General features: G+C 43.3%; 1 protein-coding gene across 1 annotated transcript in view; it reads right to left on the reverse strand.

Annotated features, from left to right (window-relative positions):
- Positions 1-15,513, reverse strand: part of LOC115103855 (E3 ubiquitin-protein ligase pellino homolog 1) — a 56,915-nt gene extending 41,402 nt beyond the window's left edge. Inside the window, exon 1 of the mRNA XM_029624854.2 lies at positions 15,211-15,513. The gene's annotated coding sequence lies outside the window, so the exon portion shown is untranslated. The remainder of the gene's footprint in view (positions 1-15,210) is intronic.
- Positions 15,514-22,667: the final 7,154 nt, after the last annotated feature.

Here is a 22,667-nt window from a genome sequence, read left to right on the forward strand (position 1 = left end):
CAGTGAGTGTACAGTATACTTACACAATAAACATGTAATGTAATAATAGTAGACGGCACTACTGTAAATAAACACTTACATTTACTGTACTTTTACTTGTAAACAAAGTCCATGTGTCTATCCTTCTGGGCGAATTAACTGTAAAACTCCTCACTGTTGGCCCTCAGTTTTAAAAGTATCTCTATCTAGATGCAATGGAGATGATGCCAAGGGATGAGAGTCGTCCTTGATCGGTCCGGTTTCTACTGTTTCAGTGCAGAAAATCACTTCACAGATGCTGATGTGTCTGGTATAGTGAGGACTGCAGTAACTGCAGTAACTTTGTCGCCTTGGGGACAGTCTGTGTCAGGTCATGCTGGAACAAAAAGCTGAGGAGCTTTCCAGGTGATTTGTCTCACACCACTTGTGAACTATACAATCCGACCATTAATGAGCAGTGCCACAATTGATCTTCTGATTCCACCGACTGGATCTTAATTCGATCACTCTTTTGTTGCCGAGTGTATTTGTAGTGTATTTGAGTTTTAAAGAGGTTTCTTGTAAGAGGTGCGTGACTGGCTGCAGGGAAGTCAGGTGCAGGAGACCATAAACTGGGTAATAACCGGAGCAGTTTAATATGCAAAACCAACGACACCCAGAACAACAAAATACGGGTACAAAATAACCACTGGCCTGAGGAGAGACACATGGAACGAGGGGTTAATACAGTATTCAGGGGGAAGCTGTAACCTGTAACTAACCTCGTTCAGTCTCCTCAGGACTTTAAATGGCCCCACAAACCACGGCCCCAGCTTCTGGCAGGGCAGGCTTCAGATCGAGAGCCAGACCCGGTCCTCACTGCGGTGACGGTCTGCGTCGGCTTTCTGGCGCACCACGGCCCACTTAAGGTGAATATGAGCAGCATCTCATGTCTCCTCCGTGCACCTGAACCAGTCGTCCACCGCAGGAGCCTCGATCTGACTCTGATGCCAAGGCGCCAGAACCGACTGGTACCCCAGTACGCACTGGAAGGGGGAGAAGTTAGTGGAGGAGCGAGTTCTCGGCCATCTCTGCCCAGGGCACGAACGCCACCCACTCCCCCGGCCGGTCCTGGCAATAAGACCTTAGAAACCTACCCACATCCTGGTTAACTCTCTCCACCTGCCTGTTACTCTAGGGGTGAAAACCCAAGGTAAGGCTGATCGAGACCCCCAGACGTTCCATGAACGCCCTCCAGACCCTAACAGTGACAGGTGCGGCCAAGGCCGTTGTGGAACGGGTAAAGGGTGTAGCTTACCTCTGGGCAGGTGCATAGGAGCCTTACACTGGGTGCACACCGAGCAGGAGGAAACATAAACCCTCACGTCCGTAGCCAAAGTGGGACAGAGCACCGTCCGACCAATGCCTGGATGACCAGAGGAGGGTGACGTGTGGGCCCAATAGATCAGCCGGTAACGGACAGCAGACGGAAGGTACAGACGCCCAGCGGGACACTGGAGGGGAGCAGGCTCTGCACCTAACGCCTGCTCAATGTCCGCAGCTCCTACATCATAGTTTCGCTCAGCCGGGCTGAGCTTCTTCGAGAAGAAGGCACAGGGGCGGAGCTTCGGTGGCGTACCCGAGCACTGAGAGAGCACGGTTCCTATCTCATCCTCGGACGCGTCCACCTCCACTATGAACGCCAAAGAGGGATCCGGATAGGCCAGCAAGGGAACCGAGGTAAACAGAGCCCTCAGGTGACCAAAAGCCCTGTCTGCATCAGCCGACCACTGCAAACGTACCGGGCTCCCCTTCAGCAGTGAGGTAATGGGACCCGCTACCTGCCCAAAACCCTGGATAAACCTCCGGTAGTAATTGGCAAACCCTATAAACCGCTGAACCTCGTTTACCGTGGTGGGAGTCGGCCAATTACGCATGGCTGAAATGCGGTCACTCTCCATCTCCACCCCTGAGGTGGAAATGCGATACACTAGGAAGGAGACGGACTGCTGAAAGAACAGGCATTTCTCAGCCTTGACATACAGGTCATGCTCCAACAGTCGACCAAGCACCCTGCACACCAGGTACACATGCTCGGTGCGTGCAGCGGAGCATATCAGAATGTCATCGATATACACCATTACACCCTGCCTGTGCAGGTCCCTGAAAATCTCGTCTACAAAGGCTTGGAAGACTGATGGAGCATTCATCAAGAGCATTCATCAACCCGTACGGCATGACGAGGTACTCATAGTGCCCTGAGGTAGTATTGTATGCCGTCTTCCACTCGTCTCCCTCCCGGATACGCACCAGGTTGTAAGCGCTCCTGAGATCCAGTTTGGTGAAGAAGCGCACCCCGTGTATTGACTCAATCGCTGTGGCTATGAGCATTAGCGGGTAACTGTACCTCACAGTGATCTGGTTTAGGCCTCGATAGTCAACACACGGGCGCAGACCTCCCTCCTTCTTCTTCACAAAAAAGTAATTTGAGGAGGCGGGTGAAGTAGAGGACCAAATGAACCCCCGACGCAGGGATTCGGAGACATATGTTTCCATAGCCACCGTCTCCGCCTGTGACAGGGGATACTCCTGACTCCTGGGAAGTGCGGCGTCTACCAGGAGATTTATCGCACAATCCCCCCGACGATGAGATGGTAATTGAGTCGCCCTCTTTTTGGAGAAGGCGAGAGCCAAGTCGGAATATTCGGGGGGAATGCACACGGTGGAGACCTGGTCTGGACTTTCCACCGTAGTAGCACCAACGGAAACCACTAAACACCTCCCTGAGCACTCTCGCGACCACCCCGTGAGAGCCCTCCGTTGCCATGAAACAGTGGGGTCATGACAAGCTAACCAGGGTAGGCCTAGCATCACAGGAAACGCAGTGAAGAAGAGACTAATTCTCTCCTTGTGACCCCCCTGCGTCACCATGCCCAGAGGAGCGGTGTTCTCCCTAATCAACCCTGACCCTAATGTTCGACTGGCGTGAACTGGGAAGGGCATTCCCTGTGACCTCTGCGGCCACAGATGATGCATGAGACGGAACCTCCTCCGGTCTCCCTGAGTGCAGCATGGAACCGACAGACCCCGCTCTGGACGTCTGCGGGTAGCCAGCAGGTTATCCAGCCGAATGGACAGGTCCACCAGCTGGTCGAAGGTGTGCGTGGTGTCCCTGCAGGCCAACTCCCGACGGACGTCCTCGTGCAAACTGCAGCAATAGTGGTCGATCAGGGCCCTGTCGTTCCATCCTGCGCCTGCGGCCAGGGTCCGAAAGTCCATCGCGAACTCCTGGGCGCTCCTTGTCCCCTGCCTCAGATGGAAGAGACGTTCACACGCCGCTCTACCCTCGGGCGAGTGGTCGAAGAGTGCCATCTCCCTCTCCACACACGGCGTTGGCCCACTCCAGGGCTTTCCCCGAGAGGCACGAGACGAGGGCGGATACCTTCTCACGGCCCGAAGGAGCCGGGTGGACGGTTGCCAGGTAGAGATCCAGCTGCAACAGGAAACCCTGGCGGCGTGCAGCCGTCCCATCATTCTCCCGGGGAAGGGCGAGACGAATCCCACTGGGAATGGGTGCAGGGGGGCCGAGTAGTGGAGACCCCGGCTGTGCTGTTGAAGGCGCTGGAGGAACTCCCTGTCTCTCACGGTGGTCCATGGTTTGGACGACGCGGTCCATGGCGGCGCCGAGATGGTGGAGCATCGCCGCGTGCTCCCGGACGCGCTCCTCGACCCCTATAACAGGGGCACCTGCTCCTGCTGACTCCATATTCGGGTGTGAAATTCTGTAAGAGGTGCGTGACTGGCTGCAGGGAATGCAAAACCAACGGCACCCAGAACAACAAAATATGGGTACAAAATAACCCGTCGCGAACCAGTCAGAGTGCACAAACACTTTACAACAAACAATTTAACACACAGACATGGGGGGAACCGAGGGTTAAATACATGACAAGTAATGAGGGAATGTAAACCAGGTGTGTGGGAAAGCAAGACAAAACAAATGGAAAATGAAAGGTGGATCGGCGATGGCTAGAAGACCGGTGACGTCGACCGCCGTACGCCGCCTGAACAAGGAGAGTAACCGACTTTGGCGGAAGTCGTGACACTTCTAAAGTTTGTAATTTCCACTTAGACATTTCATTAATGGCCGATTAATTAGGGCCGATTTCAAGTTTTCATAACAATTGGAAATCGGTATTTTTGGGCGCCGATTTGCCGATTTAAAAAGAAAGAAAAAAAGAAAAATGTATACCTTTATTTAACTAGGCAAGTCAGTTAAGACCACATTCTTATTTTCAATGACGGCCTAGGAACGGTGGGTTAACTGCCTCGTTCAAGGCCAGAACGACTTGTCACCTTGTCAGCTCGGAGGACCCAATCTTGCAACCTTACAGTTAACTAGTCCAACGCAATAACGACCTGCCTCTCTCTCGTTGCACTCCACAAGGAGACTGCCTGTTACGCGAATGCAGTAAGCCAAGGTAAGTTGCTAGCTAGCATTAAACTTATCTTGTAAAAAAACAATCAATCAATCAATCATTTTATTTTTACTTAACCAGGCAAGTCAGTTAAGAACAAATTCTTATTTTCAATGACTGCCTAGGAACAGTGGATTAACTGCCTGTTCAGGGGCAGAACGACAGATTTGTACCTTGTCAGCTCGGGGGTTTGAACTCGCAACCTTCCAGTTACTAGTCCAACACTCTAACCACTAGGCTACCCTGCCGCCCCTCATAATCACGAGTTAACTACACATGGTTGATGATATTACTAGATATTATCTAGTGTGTCCTGCGTTGCATATAATCTGACTGACCATACAAGCATACAAGTATCTAAGTATCTGACTGAGCGGTGGTAGGCAGTAGCAGGTGCGTAAACATTCATTCAAACAGCACTTTCGTGTGTTTTGCCAGCAGCTCTTCGTTGTGCGTCAAGCATTGCGCTGTTTATGACTTCAAGCCTATCAACTCCCGAGATTAGGCTGGTGTAACCGATGTGAAATGGCTAGCTAGTTAGCGGGGTACGTGCTAATAGCGTTTCAAATGTCACTCGCTCTGAGACTTGGAGTGGTTGTTTACCTTGCTCTGCATGGGTAACGCTGCTTCGAGGGTGGCTGTTGTCATTGTGTTCCTGGTTCGAGCCCAGGTAGGAGCGAGGAGAGGGATAGAAGCTATACTGTTACACTGGCAATACGAACGTGCCTATAAGAACACCCAATAGTAAAAGGTTAATGAAATACAAATGGTATAGAGAGAAATAGTCCTATAATTCCTATAATAACTACAACCTAAAACTTCTTACCTGGGAATATTGAAGACTCATATTAAAAGGAACCACCAGCTTTCACATGTTCTCATGTTCTGAGCAAGGAACTTAAACATTAGCTTTCTTACATGGCACATATTGCACTTTTACTTTCTTCTCCAACACTTTGTTTTTGCATTATTTAAACCAAATTGAACATGTTTCATTATTTATTTGAGGCTAAATAGATTTTATAGTTCCAGCCGGAACTGGGAACAATCATTCAGTATTGTTGTAATTGTCATTATTGCAAATACTTTTTTTTTTTTTTAAATCGGCCGATAAATCGGTATCGGCTTTTTTTGGTCCTCCAATAATTGGTATCGGTATCGAAAAATCATAATCGGTCGACCTCTAGTTTCTTTGGTCTTATTTTGGACCTAAGCTTGTCAACTGCCTTCCCACCTTTGGAACAACAACTCCCATTTTAAGGGTGGAGACATGCATCTCCTCATTATATACAAATATCTGGTTTAAATGGGAAGGTGCACACAGCACAGAGGAGCGAAGGAGACCAAAAATACATGAGAACCAGCGGACATAAACACATATAAAAATTTAAAAAATAACAAAACCTTGATTCTTGCGGTATAGGCATTTTGAATATCCCGCAAAAACATACATTTTAATTAATTCTATATAATGTATCTACCACCAAGGCAATGAGGCATAGCTCAGCTGGCTCTGTAGGTAGATCACATCAGCCTACAAATTGTGTGTTGCAGCGACTATACTACTCTTAGTCAGCCGGAACTGGGAACATTCACACACCTTTGCACCCTACAAAGACTCCATTAGAGTAGGTTTTCGATATCATTTTGAAAGACAGAGAACACACACATCTCTGACAAGATGTATTCTTAAGGTCCCAACAGGTTAGCAGATAAATGAGAGCTGATGCCAAGTCTTCTTGAGAAGAAACACCCTGCAATTCAGTCACATTTCTATATTCCCTGTCCATGAATAAAGCCAGTTAACTGCAGAGGACAGAGGCCCATTCACTGGCCTGTAACTAGATAATGGAGGAGCTTTGCAGCAATAGCACAGAGAACCACCCTCTCCCAAGACAAGGAGGACGACTTTTAAAGTGATTTCACTCCTCTGCAGTAACAAGGACACTGTTGTTGCACCCCTTTCATTCCTCTGGTGACAGAAGTAACAGCCTCCGGTCTGACTGGGCGGTGAATCGTTTTTAACCGCACGACAGGGAGTCGGGGGGCGCGATTTGGTGTCAGACTGGCTTCACACAGAGAAAATGCGAAACAGCTTCTGTGCTTGGTGGTAGTACATAGAGTGAGGCATTATATGACAATAAAGAATACTAACTGCACATCAACAAGTGCTGTAGCTAATTCTGCGAAGCCTTGATTAGCATTGAGAAACCGAATTATGTAATCAGTACTGTATTGTGCTTTTCACCCAGGAGAAGCAGGGAGGTTAAAGGAGTAAAGACAGGAGTTTAAACTCAGCTAACGTTAGAGCTGGCACAATTATTGTGTAATCGTGCAACCAACAATTATGGACAACAGTGAACTAATAAAAAGAATTGTGATAATCAGCCTAATACATTAATTTTAGGAGAAGGGCGATTCAACTTTATATTCAAGTAGATATAGTTTACCCAATAGCATTTGTTTTTACATGACTTAGGCTAAGTTGGTGATCATTTTACGAGCAGCACGGTCATGAAGAGAAGCTTCACTTCCACTTCCAAGTGGTGAAAACCATTCGTTCTTGAGACAGGGGTGTCACCAAAGCTGTGTAGTATTTATTAGGTATGTCGTAGCTCATTTCCAAAGACGCATTATGATGCATTACAAGCTCAATTTTGTTCATACAAAAATCACAATTATGAAATAACCGTGGCCATTTGCATGAGAATTCATCCTTACCATAGGCATCACAGCCCTAGCTAACGTGCTTATTTGTAGATTTTAGGTGTGTTGTTAAAACAATGCAGAATTGTTCAATAATTTTGATGTTAAATAGATGACTAATACCACACTAAATAAAATATGGTCTGTTAAGAAAAAATGTTGGAAATTGTTAATGATTTCCTTATTGTAGCAAATGTAATACGGTATATGCATTCAATGTTTATGTATTCCTATTGGTTGGTTTAATTTACATAACAATAAGATTATATGCCATTGGTCATGCTTGCAGATATACGGGAGATCGTGAATTAAATTCTACTATATTCTATTTTCATATTTACAATGTGTATATATTAGAGGTCGACCAATTAATCAGAATGGCCGATTAATTAAGGCCGATTTCAAGTTTTCATAACAATCGGTAATCTGCATTTTTGGACACCGATCATGGCCGATTACATTGCACTCCACAAGGAGACTGTGTGGCAGGCTGACTACCTGTTATGCGAGTGCAGCAAGGAGCCAAGGTAAGGTGCTAGCTAGCATTAAACGTATCTTATAAAAAACAATCAATCTTAACATAATCAGTAGTTAACTACACATGGTTGATGATATTACTAGTTCATCTAGCTGTCCTGCGTTGCATATAATTGATGCGGTGCCTGCTAATTTATCATTGAATCACAGCCTACTTCGCCAAATTGGTGATTTAACAAGTGCTTTTGCAAAAAAAGCACTATCGTTGCACCAATGTGTACCTAACCATAAACATCTACGCCTTTCTTAAAATCAATATACAAGTATATATTTTTAAACCTGCATATTTAGTGTCACGCAAGAGAAGTGACACAATTTCCCTAGTTTAATATCGCCTGCTAACATGAATTCCTTTTAACTAGGGAAATTGTGTCACTTCTCTTGCGTTCTGTGCAACAGAGTCAGGGTATATGCAGCAGTTTGGGCCGCCTGGCTCGTTGCGAACTGTGTGAAGAACATTTCTTCCTAACAAAGACAGACAACTTCGCCAAACGGGGGATGATTTAGCAAAAGCGCATTTGCGAAAAAAGCACAATCGTTGCACGAATGTACCTAACCATAAACATCAATGCCTTTCTTAAAATCAATACACAGAAGTATATTTTTTTAACCTGCATATTTAGTTAAAAGAAATTCATGTTAGCAATATTAAACTAGGGAAATTTTGTCACTTCTCTTGCGTTTATTGCACGCAGCGTCAGGGTATATGCAACAGTTTGGGCCGCCTGGCTCGTTGCGAACTAATTTGCCAGAATTTTACGTAATTATGACATAACATTTTGCTAAGTCAAACGACACCGCTGGTTCTGCTCACACTGCCCTACCCTGTGCTCTGACCTCTTTCTCCCCTCTCTCTCCAGATGAAATCTCGCGTCTTGTGACGGCCGGCCGTCCAACAACCTGCCCGCTTGACCCTATTCCCTCCTCTCTTCTCCAGACCATTTCCGGAGACCTTCTCCCTTACCTCACCTCGCTCATCAACTCATCCCTGACCGCTGGCTACGTCCCTTCTGTCTTCAAGAGAGCGAGAGTTGCACCCCTTCTGAAAAAACCTACACTCGATCCCTCCGATGTCAACAACTACAGACCAGTATCCCTTCTTTCTTTTCTCTCCAAAACTCTTGAACGTGCCGTCCTTGGCCAGCTCTCCCGCTATCTCTCTCAGAATGACCTTCTTGATCCAAATCAGTCAGGTTTCAAGACTAGTCATTCAACTGAGACTGCTCTTCTCTGTATCACGGAGGCCCTCCGCACTGCTAAAGCTAACTCTCTCTCCTCTGCTCTCATCCTTCTAGACCTATCGGCTGCCTTCGATACTGTGAACCATCAGATCCTCCTCTCCACCCTCTCCGAGTTGGGCATCTCCGGCGCGGCCCACGCTTGGATTGCGTCCTACCTGACAGGTCGCTCCTACCAGGTGGCGTGGCGAGAATCTGTCTCCTCACCACGCGCTCTCACCACTGGCGTCCCCCAGGGCTCTGTTCTAGGCCCTCTTCTATTCTCGCTATACACCAAGTCACTTGGCTCTGTCATAACCTCACATGGTCTCTCCTATCATTGCTATGCAGACGACACACAATTAATCTTCTCCTTTCCCCCTTCTGATGACCAGGTGGCGAATCGCATCTCTGCATGTCTGGCAGACATATCAGTGTGGATGACGGATCACCACCTCAAGCTGAACCTCGGCAAGACGGAGCTGCTCTTCCTCCCGGGGAAGGAATGCCCATTCCATGATCTCGCCATCACGGTTGACAACTCCATTGTGTCCTCCTCCCAGAGCGCTAAGAACCTTGGCGTGATCCTGGACAACACCTTGTCGTTCTCAACTAACATCAAGGCGGTGGCCCGTTCTTGTAGGTTCATGCTCTACAACATCCGCAGAGTACGACCCTGCCTCACACAGGAAGCAGCGCAGGTCCTAATCCAGGCACTTGTCATCTCCCGTCTGGATTACTGCAACTCGCTGTTGGCTGGGCTCCCTGCCTGTGCCATTAAACCCCTACAACTCATCCAGAACGCCGCAGCCCGTCTGGTGTTCAACCTTCCCAAGTTCTCTCACGTCACCCCGCTCCTCCGCTCTCTCCACTGGCTTCCAGTTGAAGCTTGCATCCGCTACAAGACCATGGTGCTTGCCTACGGAGCTGTGAGGGGAACGGCACCTCAGTACCTCCAGGCTCTGATCAGGCCCTACACCCAAACAAGGGCACTGCGTTCATCCACCTCTGGCCTGCTCGCCTCCCTACCACTGAGGAAGTACAGTTCCCGCGCAGCCCAGTCAAAACTGTTCGCTGCTCTGGCCCCCCAATGGTGGAACAAACTCCCTCACGACGCCAGGACAGCGGAGTCAATCACCACCTTCCGGAGACACCTGAAACCCCACCTCTTTCAGGAATACCTAGGATAGGATAAAGTAATCCTTCTCACCCCCCTTAAAAGATTTAGATGCACTATTGTAAAGTGGCAGTTCCACTGGATGTCTTAAGGTGAACGCACCAATTTGTAAGTCGCTCTGGATAAGAGCGTCTGCTAAATGACTTAAATGTAAATGTAAATAACATTGAAGGTTGTGCAATGTGACAGCAATATTTAGACTTATGGATGCCACCCATTCGATAAAATACCGAACGGTTCCGTATTTCACTGAAAGAATAAACGTTTTGTTTTCTAAATGATAGTTTCCGGATTTGACCATATTAATGACCTAAGGCTCGCATTTCTGTGTGTTATTATACTATAATTAAATCTATGATTTGATAGAGCAGTCTGACTGGGTGGTGGTAGGCAGCAGCAGGCTCGTAAGCTTTCATTCAAACAGCACTTTACTGCGTTTCCAGCAGCTCTTGCGCTGTTTATGACTTCAAGCCTATCAACTCCCGAGATTAGGCTGGCAATACTAAAGTACCTATTAGAACATCCAATAGTCAAAGGTATATGAAATACAAATGGTATATAGAGAAACAGTGCTATAATAACTACAACCTAAAACTTCTTACCTTGGAATATTGAAGACTCATGTTAAAAGGAACCACCAGCTTTCATATGTTCTCTTGTTCTGAGCAAGGAACTTAAACATTAGCTTTTTTACATAGCACATATTGCACTTTTACTTTCTTCTCCAACACTTTGTTTTTGCATTATTTAAACCAAATTGAACATGTTTCATTATTTACTTGAGACTAAATAGATTTTATTGATGTATTATATTAAGTTAAAATAAAAGTTCATTCAGTATTGTTGTAATTGTCATTATTACAAATATATATATATATAAAAATGGGCTGATTAATCGGCATCGGCTTTGTTTGGTCCTCCAATAATCGGTATCGGAAAATCATAATCGGTCGACCTCTAGTATATATATATAAAAGTTTTCTAGTAGGCGAGATGTAACGCTCGCATTAGCCTCCTGCTAATTCAGAGTTATTTCCATGCTAACAGACGAATCACGAAACTACAGCCATCAACATACTGTTGTTCTGCACATGTTGTCCTGTGCTTCCCTGTGTCTATCGTCAGGTACTTACATTTAATGTATTTTGTACTATTTTTGTCATTGTTATGATGTTTGATTACAAAATACCCAGTACATACTGTGTCAGCCTAACAAGACTTTTAGGACTTTAACGTAACCCTGTTTACAGAGGTCATAGGTGCCATTTTCCACAATCCAATAAAGAGGGTTGCTTTTGGCTGTAGGTGGCCATTTCATAGGCACCCATCTCTATAAGGAGATTATCAAGGGAAGGACAAAGTCTGATCCAAACATGGCACCTCATAAAAAGGGTTAGACTGCAGGCTAATAAGCTTATGGCTGGCTTAGAGAGAGAGAGAGAGGGAGAGAGGGAGAGAGAGAGAGAGAGAGAGAGGGAGAGTGAGAATTTCCAAATAATTTAATACAGTCAAAGTTTATTCTTCTTTATTAACGTCATTAACAATGGGGGTAAGGGAGATGTCATCATGTCAGTTTAAAATGGAGTCCAACGGTGACATAACCTCAGGAGTCTGACTTTTGAGGTAGCAGATGTAGGGTGGCAGTTTACATTTCAAACACTTTGAATTATTCATTGAGGTAAAACACAGACTACCCTGAAAGGCAAATAAATAATTGTTTAAAAAAAATAAGTATACCGTGTTGTGCCTAGAATGCATCTTCCTCAGAGAGTGAAGATGGTCTTCTGAAATTCAAACTAAAAAAGCTAGGCTACATCTGTCAACTACTGGTGTCATCCTCATACAAGGTACCGATTTAGCTATAGGTAAGGATAACGTCCATTTGCTTATGAGCAGCAATGCCACAGAGAACACATGTCATTATACTATCATACAAATTCAGGACAGAAAGTTATCACTTTTATTTGTTTTTCCCCATTCTCCAACCATCAGTCAGAAGAATGGTGAAAAATCTAATCAAATCAAATGTATTTGTCACATACACATGGTTAGCAGATGTTAATGCGAGTGTAGCGAAATGCTTGTGCTTCTAGTTCCGACAATGCAGTAATAACCAACGAGTAATCTAACCTAACAATTCCAAAACTACTAAAGGGATAAAGAATATGTACATAAAGATATATGAATGAGTGATGGTACAGAACGGCATAGGCAAGATGCAGTAGATGGTATCAAGTACAGTATATACATATGAGATGAGTAATGTAGGGTATGTAAACAAAGTGGCATAGTTTAAAGTGGCTAGTGATACATGTATTACATAAAGATGCAGTAGATGATATAGAGTACAGTATATACATATACATATGAGATGAGTAATGTAGGGTATGTAAATATTATATTAAGTAGGGAGGTAATCATGGGCAAAACAAAAGTTCCCAAGCAAATGTGTTTCCCCTATAGCGTTGAAGCACAATCAGCCAGGTAGGCAACCTCTCCATTTTCCAAGTTCATGGAGAACAAGAAAATTAGGATACATCCCAAATGGCATCCTATTCGCTATATAGTATACTACTTTTGACCTGCACTAATGGGCCCCGGGTCAAAAGTAGTGCACTACATAGGGAGCCATTTTGGACGAAACTCAAAAGTGGTGCACTACATAGGGAATAGAGTGCCCTTTTGGACGCAATCCTGCGAGAGATAAGAGGCGGTGGCTTGTAGGTGCCCATGATTGGACCTTTCAAACACATCAAGTCGATCTTGATAACAGGAGAGGAATGAAGAGGAGGGGCGTAAGCAGAAAAAGGAATGTGGAGAGGAGAGGACTGGATAGGACCAATTAAAATAGCCTTTATGTCTTTCTGTCCAGTCAGGAAAAAGGGAAGAAAGGGATCTTTCCAGGAATGACTTTCATTAATTGACTTTACCACAGAGGCAGATCTCCAAGTACTTTCATTAATTGACTTTACCACAGAGGCAGATATCCAAGTACTTTCATTAATTGACTTTACCACAGAGGCAGATCTCCAAGTACTTTCATTAATTGACTTTACCACAGAGGCAGATCTCCAAGTACTTTCTTTAATTTACTTTACCACAGAGGCAGATCTCCAAGTACTTTCATTAATTGACTTTACCACAGAGGCAGATCTCCAAGTACTTTCATTAATTGACTTTACCACAGAGGCAGATCTCCAAGTACTTTCATTAATTGACTTTACCACAGAGGCAGATCTCCAAGTACTTTCATTAATTGACTTTACCACAGAGGCAGATCTCCAAGTACTTTCTTTAATTGACTTTACCACAGAGGCAGATCTCCAAGTACTTTCATTAATTGACTTTACCACAGAGGCAGATCTCCAAGTACTTTCATTAATTGACTTTACCACAGAGGCAGATCTCCAAGTACTTTCATTAATTGACTTTACCACAGAGGCAGATCTCTAAGTTAGAAAGATTTACCGGCTAGGTGGCGAGTTTTTTAATGTTTTGTCTATTCATTCACTCTCTGTTCAAAATAGATCAGTCACACAAGTTCCAACCTAAACATGAACCAATGTCATGAGAATGGTGAGCATGTAAGGGCCCTTGACAGGGAATGTAGGCTAAAATACAGTTATAAACCATGCTTGCACAACACTACACAAACATAGGCCTAAATGTTGGTCATGGCACACCCAATGTTGCTGTTGTTAACATGATACAGCCTATGAATTACTTAGTAACTTTGTGGCTATGTGTAATAAACCATAAGTTACATGTTTTTAGTATGTGCCCCAGGGTTGATGTTAACTAATTGTGTTTCTCTACCCTTTAGCGACTTCCGAGTCACAGAACCCAACGTGATCCTCACAAACGGCAGGCTCTGAACACTCCATCCATGTTCAGCCTCAGCAACCTTCGGTGACCCCACGTTTGTTTTTCTTCCCGAATCAAGGCATGAAACACACACCCATCCTTAGGGCTTTTCGCCCCAAACAAATGGACTTGCATAACTGATCCCAGCACAACCTGTTGACATACCAGGGGTGAGTCGGAAAAGCATCTTATCTGGGAGGTTGGAGTCGAGTAGGGAGACATGCCTGATTAAATAAAGGAAACGGATCCAGCCCATTTCAGGAATGGAAACTCTGGTGAGAGTGATATGATGGTGTTATTTTTAAACTCTCCCAAGCATCCACAGATGATGTAGTCCACTACTGAGGAATATAGTCAGACGACAGTATGATGATGCAAAGCCAGTTTTCTAAGACAGCACAATCATGAATCAACTGTGCTTATAATAGACTGGAGGGGCAAATGGAATGTCAAAGTATAGACAGTTGGCTACTAACAGCCCTACCATACTCAGATGACAGTTTGAATCGAAGCCAGTTTCTCTTCAAATAAGCCTAACCTTATATAGAGAAGGGTCAAAGGGTATTCCGAAGTAAAGACAGTATATGCTACACACAAACACAGCTCTATTATGATAGGGACAGCAATGAATATGACTGGACAGTTGAGCAAACGAGCCCGAATTTGGGGGAACAAAAGAGGGAATCACGAGGCCAGATGCTCGAGCGAGATGATGCATGCAAATCAGTTTATGTTGTGGGAACAATAGCCCCCAGCTGGGCTTTCTCTGCGGGTCAAACCTGCTTGTCAACCACACGAGGGAAAGAGAGACCCTTCATTGTGCACAACCAGTAACGTAATATGCATACTTCAAAAGTGCCATAGACATTTCATTACACATACCCTACCTCTCTCTTAATAGTTAAATGGGTAACGTTAGGTAGGCTGCTTGGTTTTCCATGTGTGAATGATGACAATGGGCTATAAACCAACCTCATTTTAGGGTTTTCTTACTGCTGGAAAATGTTGTCATTGTTTGGTTTCTGTGCCATGAATAGACTAACTTGAAAGTAAAAAGTGATACGTTGTAGGCTAGGCCTACTACTGGTAACGTTAATAGTCGACAACAGAAAAAAACGTGTAAAAGGTGTGCAACAATTAACGTTAGGCTACAATTTTATATTGTGCTGATGATGACAATAACTTTCCCCTGGGTAGCCAAGCAAATTGCAGTAAAACAACACGTCAGCTACATCAAATAAAGCACATTGTATGCGTTTCAAACTCGCCTTACCTAATGATAATCCGACAGCATCATCTGGACTTTCCCGATATTCGCTCGAAATCCAATTTGAATGCTCCAGTTGAAAAAAAGGAAGGATGAAAGGAAAGCGATTCTGTCCGTGCTGACCTAAACACCGAATTGTCGAGTCATTTTTACATTCACCTGCTAATATATTAATGTTTATAACGTTGTTATATGCTGTCCAACTATTTTCGCTCTAATGTGCTGGTAAACGGACTCAGTGTAGGACAATACTAGAGTGAGTAATCTTTACAATCGCGTCTTTGCTCCAGTCTGCTCGTGCTCACATGAAGTTACGTCATGAGACGCGTCGAAACGTACCATGGGCCTTGTAGTTGTAGCCTAGTCTACTGGAAATACCACACTGCACGCACACGCACACACGCATGCACGCACACACACACGCACGCACGCACGCACACATACGCGCACACACACACACACACACACAGTCTTGTACAACTAACCTTGTGGGGACACACAATTCAGTCCCTTTCCAAATCCAATTTTCCCTAACCCCTCACCCTAACGCTAAAATCTAACCCTAATCCTAACCCTGAACTAACCCTAGCTCCTAACCCTAAACCTAATTCTAACCCTAACACGAATTCTAACCTTAACCCTAAACCCCCAGAGATAGCATTTAACCTTGTGGGGACCAACAAAATGGGGACCAAGTCAATTGTTTGTCTGTCAATGTGTGTGTGTGTGTGTGTGTGTGTGTGTGTGTGTGTGTGTGTGTGTGTGTGTGTGTGTGTGTGTGTGTGTGTGTGTGTGTGTGTGTGTGTGTGAGAGAGAGAGAGAGAGAGAGAGAGAGAGTTGAATTGAGAGAGAGAGAGAGAGAGAGAGAGAGAGAGAGAGAGGGAGAGATACTAAAATAATCCCTCTTCTGCAAGACAGGACTCCTCCATACAGTGACTTTTAAATAACCTCTTAGTTCACAATTTCTTGGTTTGCCTCTGCATTTCATTGGGGGAAAATGGTAGGTCTTCTTCACTCTTGCTTGCTTGTCTTTGCACAGATGTATTCCTGCTTCAATATCTGGAATTTGTCCCACGCTTTCAAAGAGCTCTTCACACCATACTGCCGAAAACCTGAGGGCCATTTTTTTCCTTCAGCAATGAAACACACATCAACATAGCAACAGCACTGCATTTGGTTCTTAAGAGTTCAGTAGGAGCATAGGGTGCAGCAAATGCTGTGCTAATACTGGCAAATATTACATTTCCAAACCACTAAATGATTGTATGCCTGACCTGTAAGCTGTTGTTATGCAGTCATGGAGACTGTAACCATGAACACTGATATGTTTACATAATGTTTTAAATACCACAAACTTGGAAGACGCATTTGGGAAAAAGGTTATTTTAGGCTTAGGGGTTAGGTTTAGGGTTAGGATTAGAATTGGGGCAAAAATTTGGTTTAGTGTTAGGGGTTATGTTTAGGGTAAGGAGCTAGGGTTAGGGTAAAGGTTTAGGGTTAGGGTAAAGGTTAGGGTAAAGGAAAAGTCGAATTTGGAATGGAACTCAATTGTTGGTTGGTCCCCAAAAAGTCTTCACAATTATAGTAATACTCTGCTGTGTGTGTGATTTTTTGTGTGTGTGTGTGTGTGTGTGTGTGTGTGTGTGTGTGTGTGTGTGTGTGTGTATGTGTGTGTGTGTGTGTGTGTGTGCATTTGAGAGAGAGAGAGAGAGAGAGAAAGGAAGAGAGAGAAACCAGGATAAATACGTTATCCTTGTGCTTGAGTACATAGATAATAGCTGTACATGTATATAATAACAGCATATGTAAAATTAGGTGAAATAAGTGAATTCACCACTGCAGTCCACTCTCAAATGAAACAGTTGAGTGAATAGGGGTGGGATATGACAAGCTGAGACAATACATAAGCGCAAGCGTCGGTTTCTGCATTGTCATTGCCAATGAATCAATGCCTGCCCTCTCAATAACCTTTCCATACGGGTGTGTGTGTGGGTTGGAGCTTTAATATGTAGCTGATGATAGCTGAGTCATGGTTGGCTGTGGTGTGTGAATAAGTCTCTGTATCGTACTTGAACTGAATAAGACTTAGGTTTGATTATCTGTTCTGCATTTCCAATACCTTCTGTTTTCCCTCTAACACTCATTTCATTGTTGGGTAGGAAGGTTACAATAATGTTCCCAATACTACATTTTACCAGACAAGAACAAGGCAGTCTGTAGGCATTTGCCTTATGAAATGTGTCAAGCAGTGCAGTAAGTGGAATACACAGTATTCCTATTACCTAGCAATAACAGTAAAAGCATCACAACCTATGACAGCAATATCATCACTACATGTACAATGATAGTGTTTACAGAATTCTCAGAAAATGTATTCAATTTTATTTGACAAAGAACCAAAGGGCTATATATGCTATATAAGGTCAAATGTTGGGAATATCTCACTAATATCTCTTTTCATCCAGATGTTTTTTCACAGCTCTCAATCTTTTTTTCTTTCTTTTTTTTCTCTTCTACGTCCCTCCTCTTTCTCCTTATCTTTCCATCTCTCTCTCTACCAGCCAGGTGCTAGTGTAATCGGATACGTTCTCGGCTGGTTTCCAGGTCACTGTGGGACCAGAGGCCATAGACAATGTGATGTGAGGAGAAAAAGGGTGGGCGTGGGTAGCAGTTATAGTGTTAGTGTATCAAATAAGATCATTACAAGAGTGAATAGTGGAGAGGGCAAGTAAGATTAAAGATTTGTCTGTTTGTCTATCTGTCCTGTGTCCATACAGTATATCTGTGCAATGGTGGTGTGCTTTTCCAATAGAAACCAACCCTTAATTGTTATAACCCCAAAAGTTTTGGCACATGGCGTGGTCACATTTCTTGGACTGAACAGGATCTGTTGAGGTGCAATGAAATGCACATACAGTAAGTACATGATTCATGGGCTCCATGTGTGAACCCAGACGGCAGACCCACACTGAGTAAGTTGTGCCATCTAGTGTTAATTTTGTGAATACATGGACATACATTGGGTATATACATCGAGTGTACAAAATATTAGGAACACCTGCTCTTTCCATGACAGACTGATCAGGGGAATTCAGATGAAGGATATGATCACTTTTTAAATTCACTTTAATCAGTGTAGATGAAGGTGAGAAGGCAGGTTAAATAAGGGTTTTTAAGCCTTGAGACAATTGAGACATGGATTGCGTATGTGTGCCATTCAAAGGGTGAACAGGCAAGACTAAATATTTTTAAGTGCCTTTGAACAGGGTATGGTAGTAGGTGCCAAGTGCCTCTTGAAGCTAGGGGACACTATTTTTATGTTTGGAAAAATAATGTTCCCAAAGTAAACGGCCTATTTCTCAGGACCAGATGCTAGAATATGCATATAATTGACAGCTTGGGATAGAAAACACTCTAACATTTCCAAAACTGTCAAGATATTGACTGTGAGTATAACAGAACTGATATTGCAGGCGAAACCCTGAGAAAAATCAAACCAGGAAGTGGCTTCTATTTTGAAAACTCCATGTTCCATAGCCTCCCATTGCTCCATTTAAAGGGGTATCAACCATATTCCTTTTCCTATGGCTTCCTCAAGGTGTCAACAGTCTTCAGACATAGTTTCAGGCTTTTATTTTGAAGAATGAGCGTGAACGACCACATTGCGTAAGTTGATTGGTGGGGGCTCTCAGAGTGAGTTGTGCGCAAAAGAGAAAGGCGGCCATTGTTACTCCCGGTCCTAATGAAAAGCCAACTGTCCCGGTTGATATATTATCGAATAGATATTTGAAAAAGAACCTGAGGATTGATTATAAAAAACATTTGACATGTTTATGTGGACATTATGGATATAATTTGGAATTTTTGTCTGCGTTGTCATGACCGCTCTTTCCGGTGGATTCCTGGGCATAACGCACCAAACTAACGGAGGTATTTGGATATAAAAAATATATCTTTATGGAACAAAAGGAACATTTGTTGTCTAACTGGGAGTCTCGTGAGTGAAAACATCTGAAGATCATCAAAGGTAAATGATTCATTTGATTGCTTTTTTTCATTTGATTGCTTTTTTTTATTGCTTTTCTGATTTTCGTGACCAAGTTGCCTGATGCTAAGTGTACTTATTGATTTGTCGAGCGATCGATAAACTTACACAAACGCTTGTATTGCTTTCGCTGTAAAGCATAATTTCAAAATCTGAGATGACAGGTGGATTAACAAAAGACTAAGCTGTGTTTTGCAATATTGCACTTGTGATTTCATGAATATGAATATTTTCTAGTAATATTATTTGACTGTGGCGCTATGCTATTCAGCGTTGCTGATGACAATTATCCCGGATTCGGTATGGGTGGTTCAGAGAGGTTAAAGAAGGGTTTTTAAGCCTTGAGACAATTGAGACATGCATCGCGTATGTGTGCCATTCAAAGGGTGAACAGGCAAGACTAAATATTTAAGTGCCTTTGAACAGGGTATGGTAGTAGGTGCCAGGTGCACCGGTTTTGGTATTTTGATATTTTATTACGATCCACATTAGCTGTTGCAAAAGCAGCAGCTACTCTTACTGGGGTCCACAAAAAACATGGAACATAATACAGAATGATATAATACAGAAAATCATTAGACAAGAACAGCTCAAGGACAGAACTACATACATTTTTAAGAAGGCACATTTAGCCTACATATCAATGAATACACACAAACTATCTAGGTCAAATAAGGGAGAGGCGTTGTGCCGCGATGTGTTGCTTTATATGTTTTTGGAAACCAGATTTGCTGTTTATTTTAGCAATATGAGATGGAAGGAAGTTCCATGCAATAAGGGCTCTATATAATACTGTACGTTTTCTTGAATTTGTTCTGGATTTGGGGACTATAAAAAGACCCCTGGGGGCATGTCTGGTGGGATAAGTGTGTGTGTCAAAGCTGTGTGTAAGTTGACTATGCAAACAATTTGGGATTTTCAACACATTAATGTTTCTTATAAAAAAGAAGAAGTGATGCAGTCAGTCTCTCCTCAACTCTTAGCCAAGAGAGACTGCCATGCATAGTATTAATATTAGCCCTCATATTACAATTAAGAGCAAAACGTGCCACTCTCTTCTGGGCCAGCTGCAGCTTAACTAGGTCTTTCCTTGCAGCACTGGACCACACGACTGGACAATAATCAAGATTAGACAAAACTAGAGCCTGCAGGACTTGCTTTTTGGAGTGTGGTGTCAAAAAAGCAGAGCATCTCTTTATTACGGCTAGAACTCTCCACATCTTTGCAACCATTGAATCTATATGTTTTGACCATGACCGTTTACAATCTAAGGTAACGTCGAGTAATTTAGTCTCCTCAACTTGCTCAACAGCCACACCATTCATTACCAAATTCAGCTGAGGTCAAGCATTTAAGGAATTATTTGTACCAAATACAATGCTCTTAGTTTTAGAGATGTTCAGGACTAGTTTATTACTGGCCACCCATTCCAAAACAGACTGCAACTCTTTGTTAATGGCTTCAGTGACTTCATTAGCTGTGGTTTCTGATGCGTATATGGTTGAATCATCAGCATACATGGACACACATGCGTTGTTTAATGCCAGTGGCAGGTCATTGGTAAAAATAGAAAAGAGTAAAGGGCCTAGAGAGCTGCCCTGCAGTACACCACACTTTACATTTTTGACATTAGAGACACTTCCATTAAAGGAAACCCTTTGAGTTATATTAGATAGATACTGTAGCTCTGAATCCATGATATGGCAGAGGTTGAAAAGCCATAGCACTTAAGTTTTTTCAACAACAGGTTATGGTCAATAATATCAAAGGCTGCACTGAAATCTAACTGTACAGCTCTCACAATCTTCTTTTTATCAACTTCCTTCCACCAATCATCAGTCATTTGTGTCAGTGTAGTACATGTTGAGTGCCCTTGTCTATAAGCATACTGAAAGTCTGTTGTTAATTTGTTTACAGAGAAATAGCATTGTATTTGGTCAAACAATTTTTTCCAACAGTTTGCTAAGAGCTGGCAGCAACCTTATAGGTCTGCTGTTAGAACCAGTAAAGGCCGCATTACCACTCTTGGGTAGCGGAATTACTTTGGCTTCCCTCCAGGCCTGAGGACAAAGACTTTCCTCTAGGCTCAGATTAAAAATATGACAGATAGGAGTGGCTATAGTCAGCTACCATCCTCAGTAGCTTTACATCTAAGTTGTCAATTCCAGGAGGTTTGTCATTATTGATCGGTAACAATAATTTCCCACTTCTCCCACACTAACTTTACAAAATTCAAACTTACACGGTTTTTCTTCCATTATTTGTTTTTTTATACATGAATATAATTGCTCACTGTTTGTCGTGGGCATTTCCACGTTTCTGGGTTTTTCAAGCTGGGTTTTTCAGTTTCCCGTGTGTATCAAGAGGACATCCAGACAACTTGACACAACTGTGGGAAGCACTGGAGTCAATATGGGCCAGCATCTTTGTTGAATGATTTTGACACCTTGTAAAGTCCATGCCCCGATGAATTGAGGCTGTTCTGAGGGCAAAAATGTTTGCAACTCAATATTAGGAAGGTGTTCCCAATGTTTTGTACAATCAGTGTATAGAGAACATGATGACATTTGCCTATAAATTACTCAGATAAAGATGCATCATATCAAGAAAGAAAAGACAGTCCTTGTATTATTGCAGAGAGCAATAGGCTATGGTACTGTACTTTTTAAGGTTTCTGTCATTGGGGAAACTTTTAAGAAGTGAAATGTCCATTGCAGAACCCTAGAAGGCTATTTTATTGAGCATGTTAATTTAGGCAGTGGTGGAAAAAGTACCCAATAGTCATTCTTGAGTAAAAGTAAAGATACCTTCATAGAAAATGACTATGTAAAATATTACTTGTGTAGAAGTCTAAAAGTACTTGGTTTTAAATTTATGGTATACTGAACAAAAATATAAACGCAACATGTTGGTAACACGTTTCATTTAAAAAAAATGTGTTTTTAAATATAACCTTTATTTAACATGGCAAGTCAGTTGACAATATTGACAATGACAGCCTACACCGGCCAAACCCGGACGAAGCTGGGCCATTTGTGTGCCGCCCTATGGGACTCCCAATCATGGCCGGTTGTGATACAGTCTGGAATCAAACCAGAGTGTCTGTAGTGACGCCTCAAGCACTGAGATGCAGTGCCTTAGACCACTGCAACACTCTGGAGCTGAAATAAAAGATCCCAGAAATGTCCATACGCACAAAAGCTCATTTTTCTCAAATTCTGTGCACAACTTGGTTTACATCCCTGTTAGTGAGCATTTCTCCTTTGCCAAGATAATCCTGACAGGTGTGGCATATCAAGAAGCTGATTAAACAGCATGATCATTATACAGGTGCACCTTGTGCTGGGAACGATAACAGGCCCCTCTAAAATGTGCAGTTCTGTCACACAATACAATGCCACAGATGTTTCAAGTTTTG

Source organism: Oncorhynchus nerka, linkage group LG15 (assembly GCF_034236695.1).
Source record: "Oncorhynchus nerka isolate Pitt River linkage group LG15, Oner_Uvic_2.0, whole genome shotgun sequence".
Lineage (NCBI taxonomy): Eukaryota > Metazoa > Chordata > Actinopteri > Salmoniformes > Salmonidae > Oncorhynchus > Oncorhynchus nerka.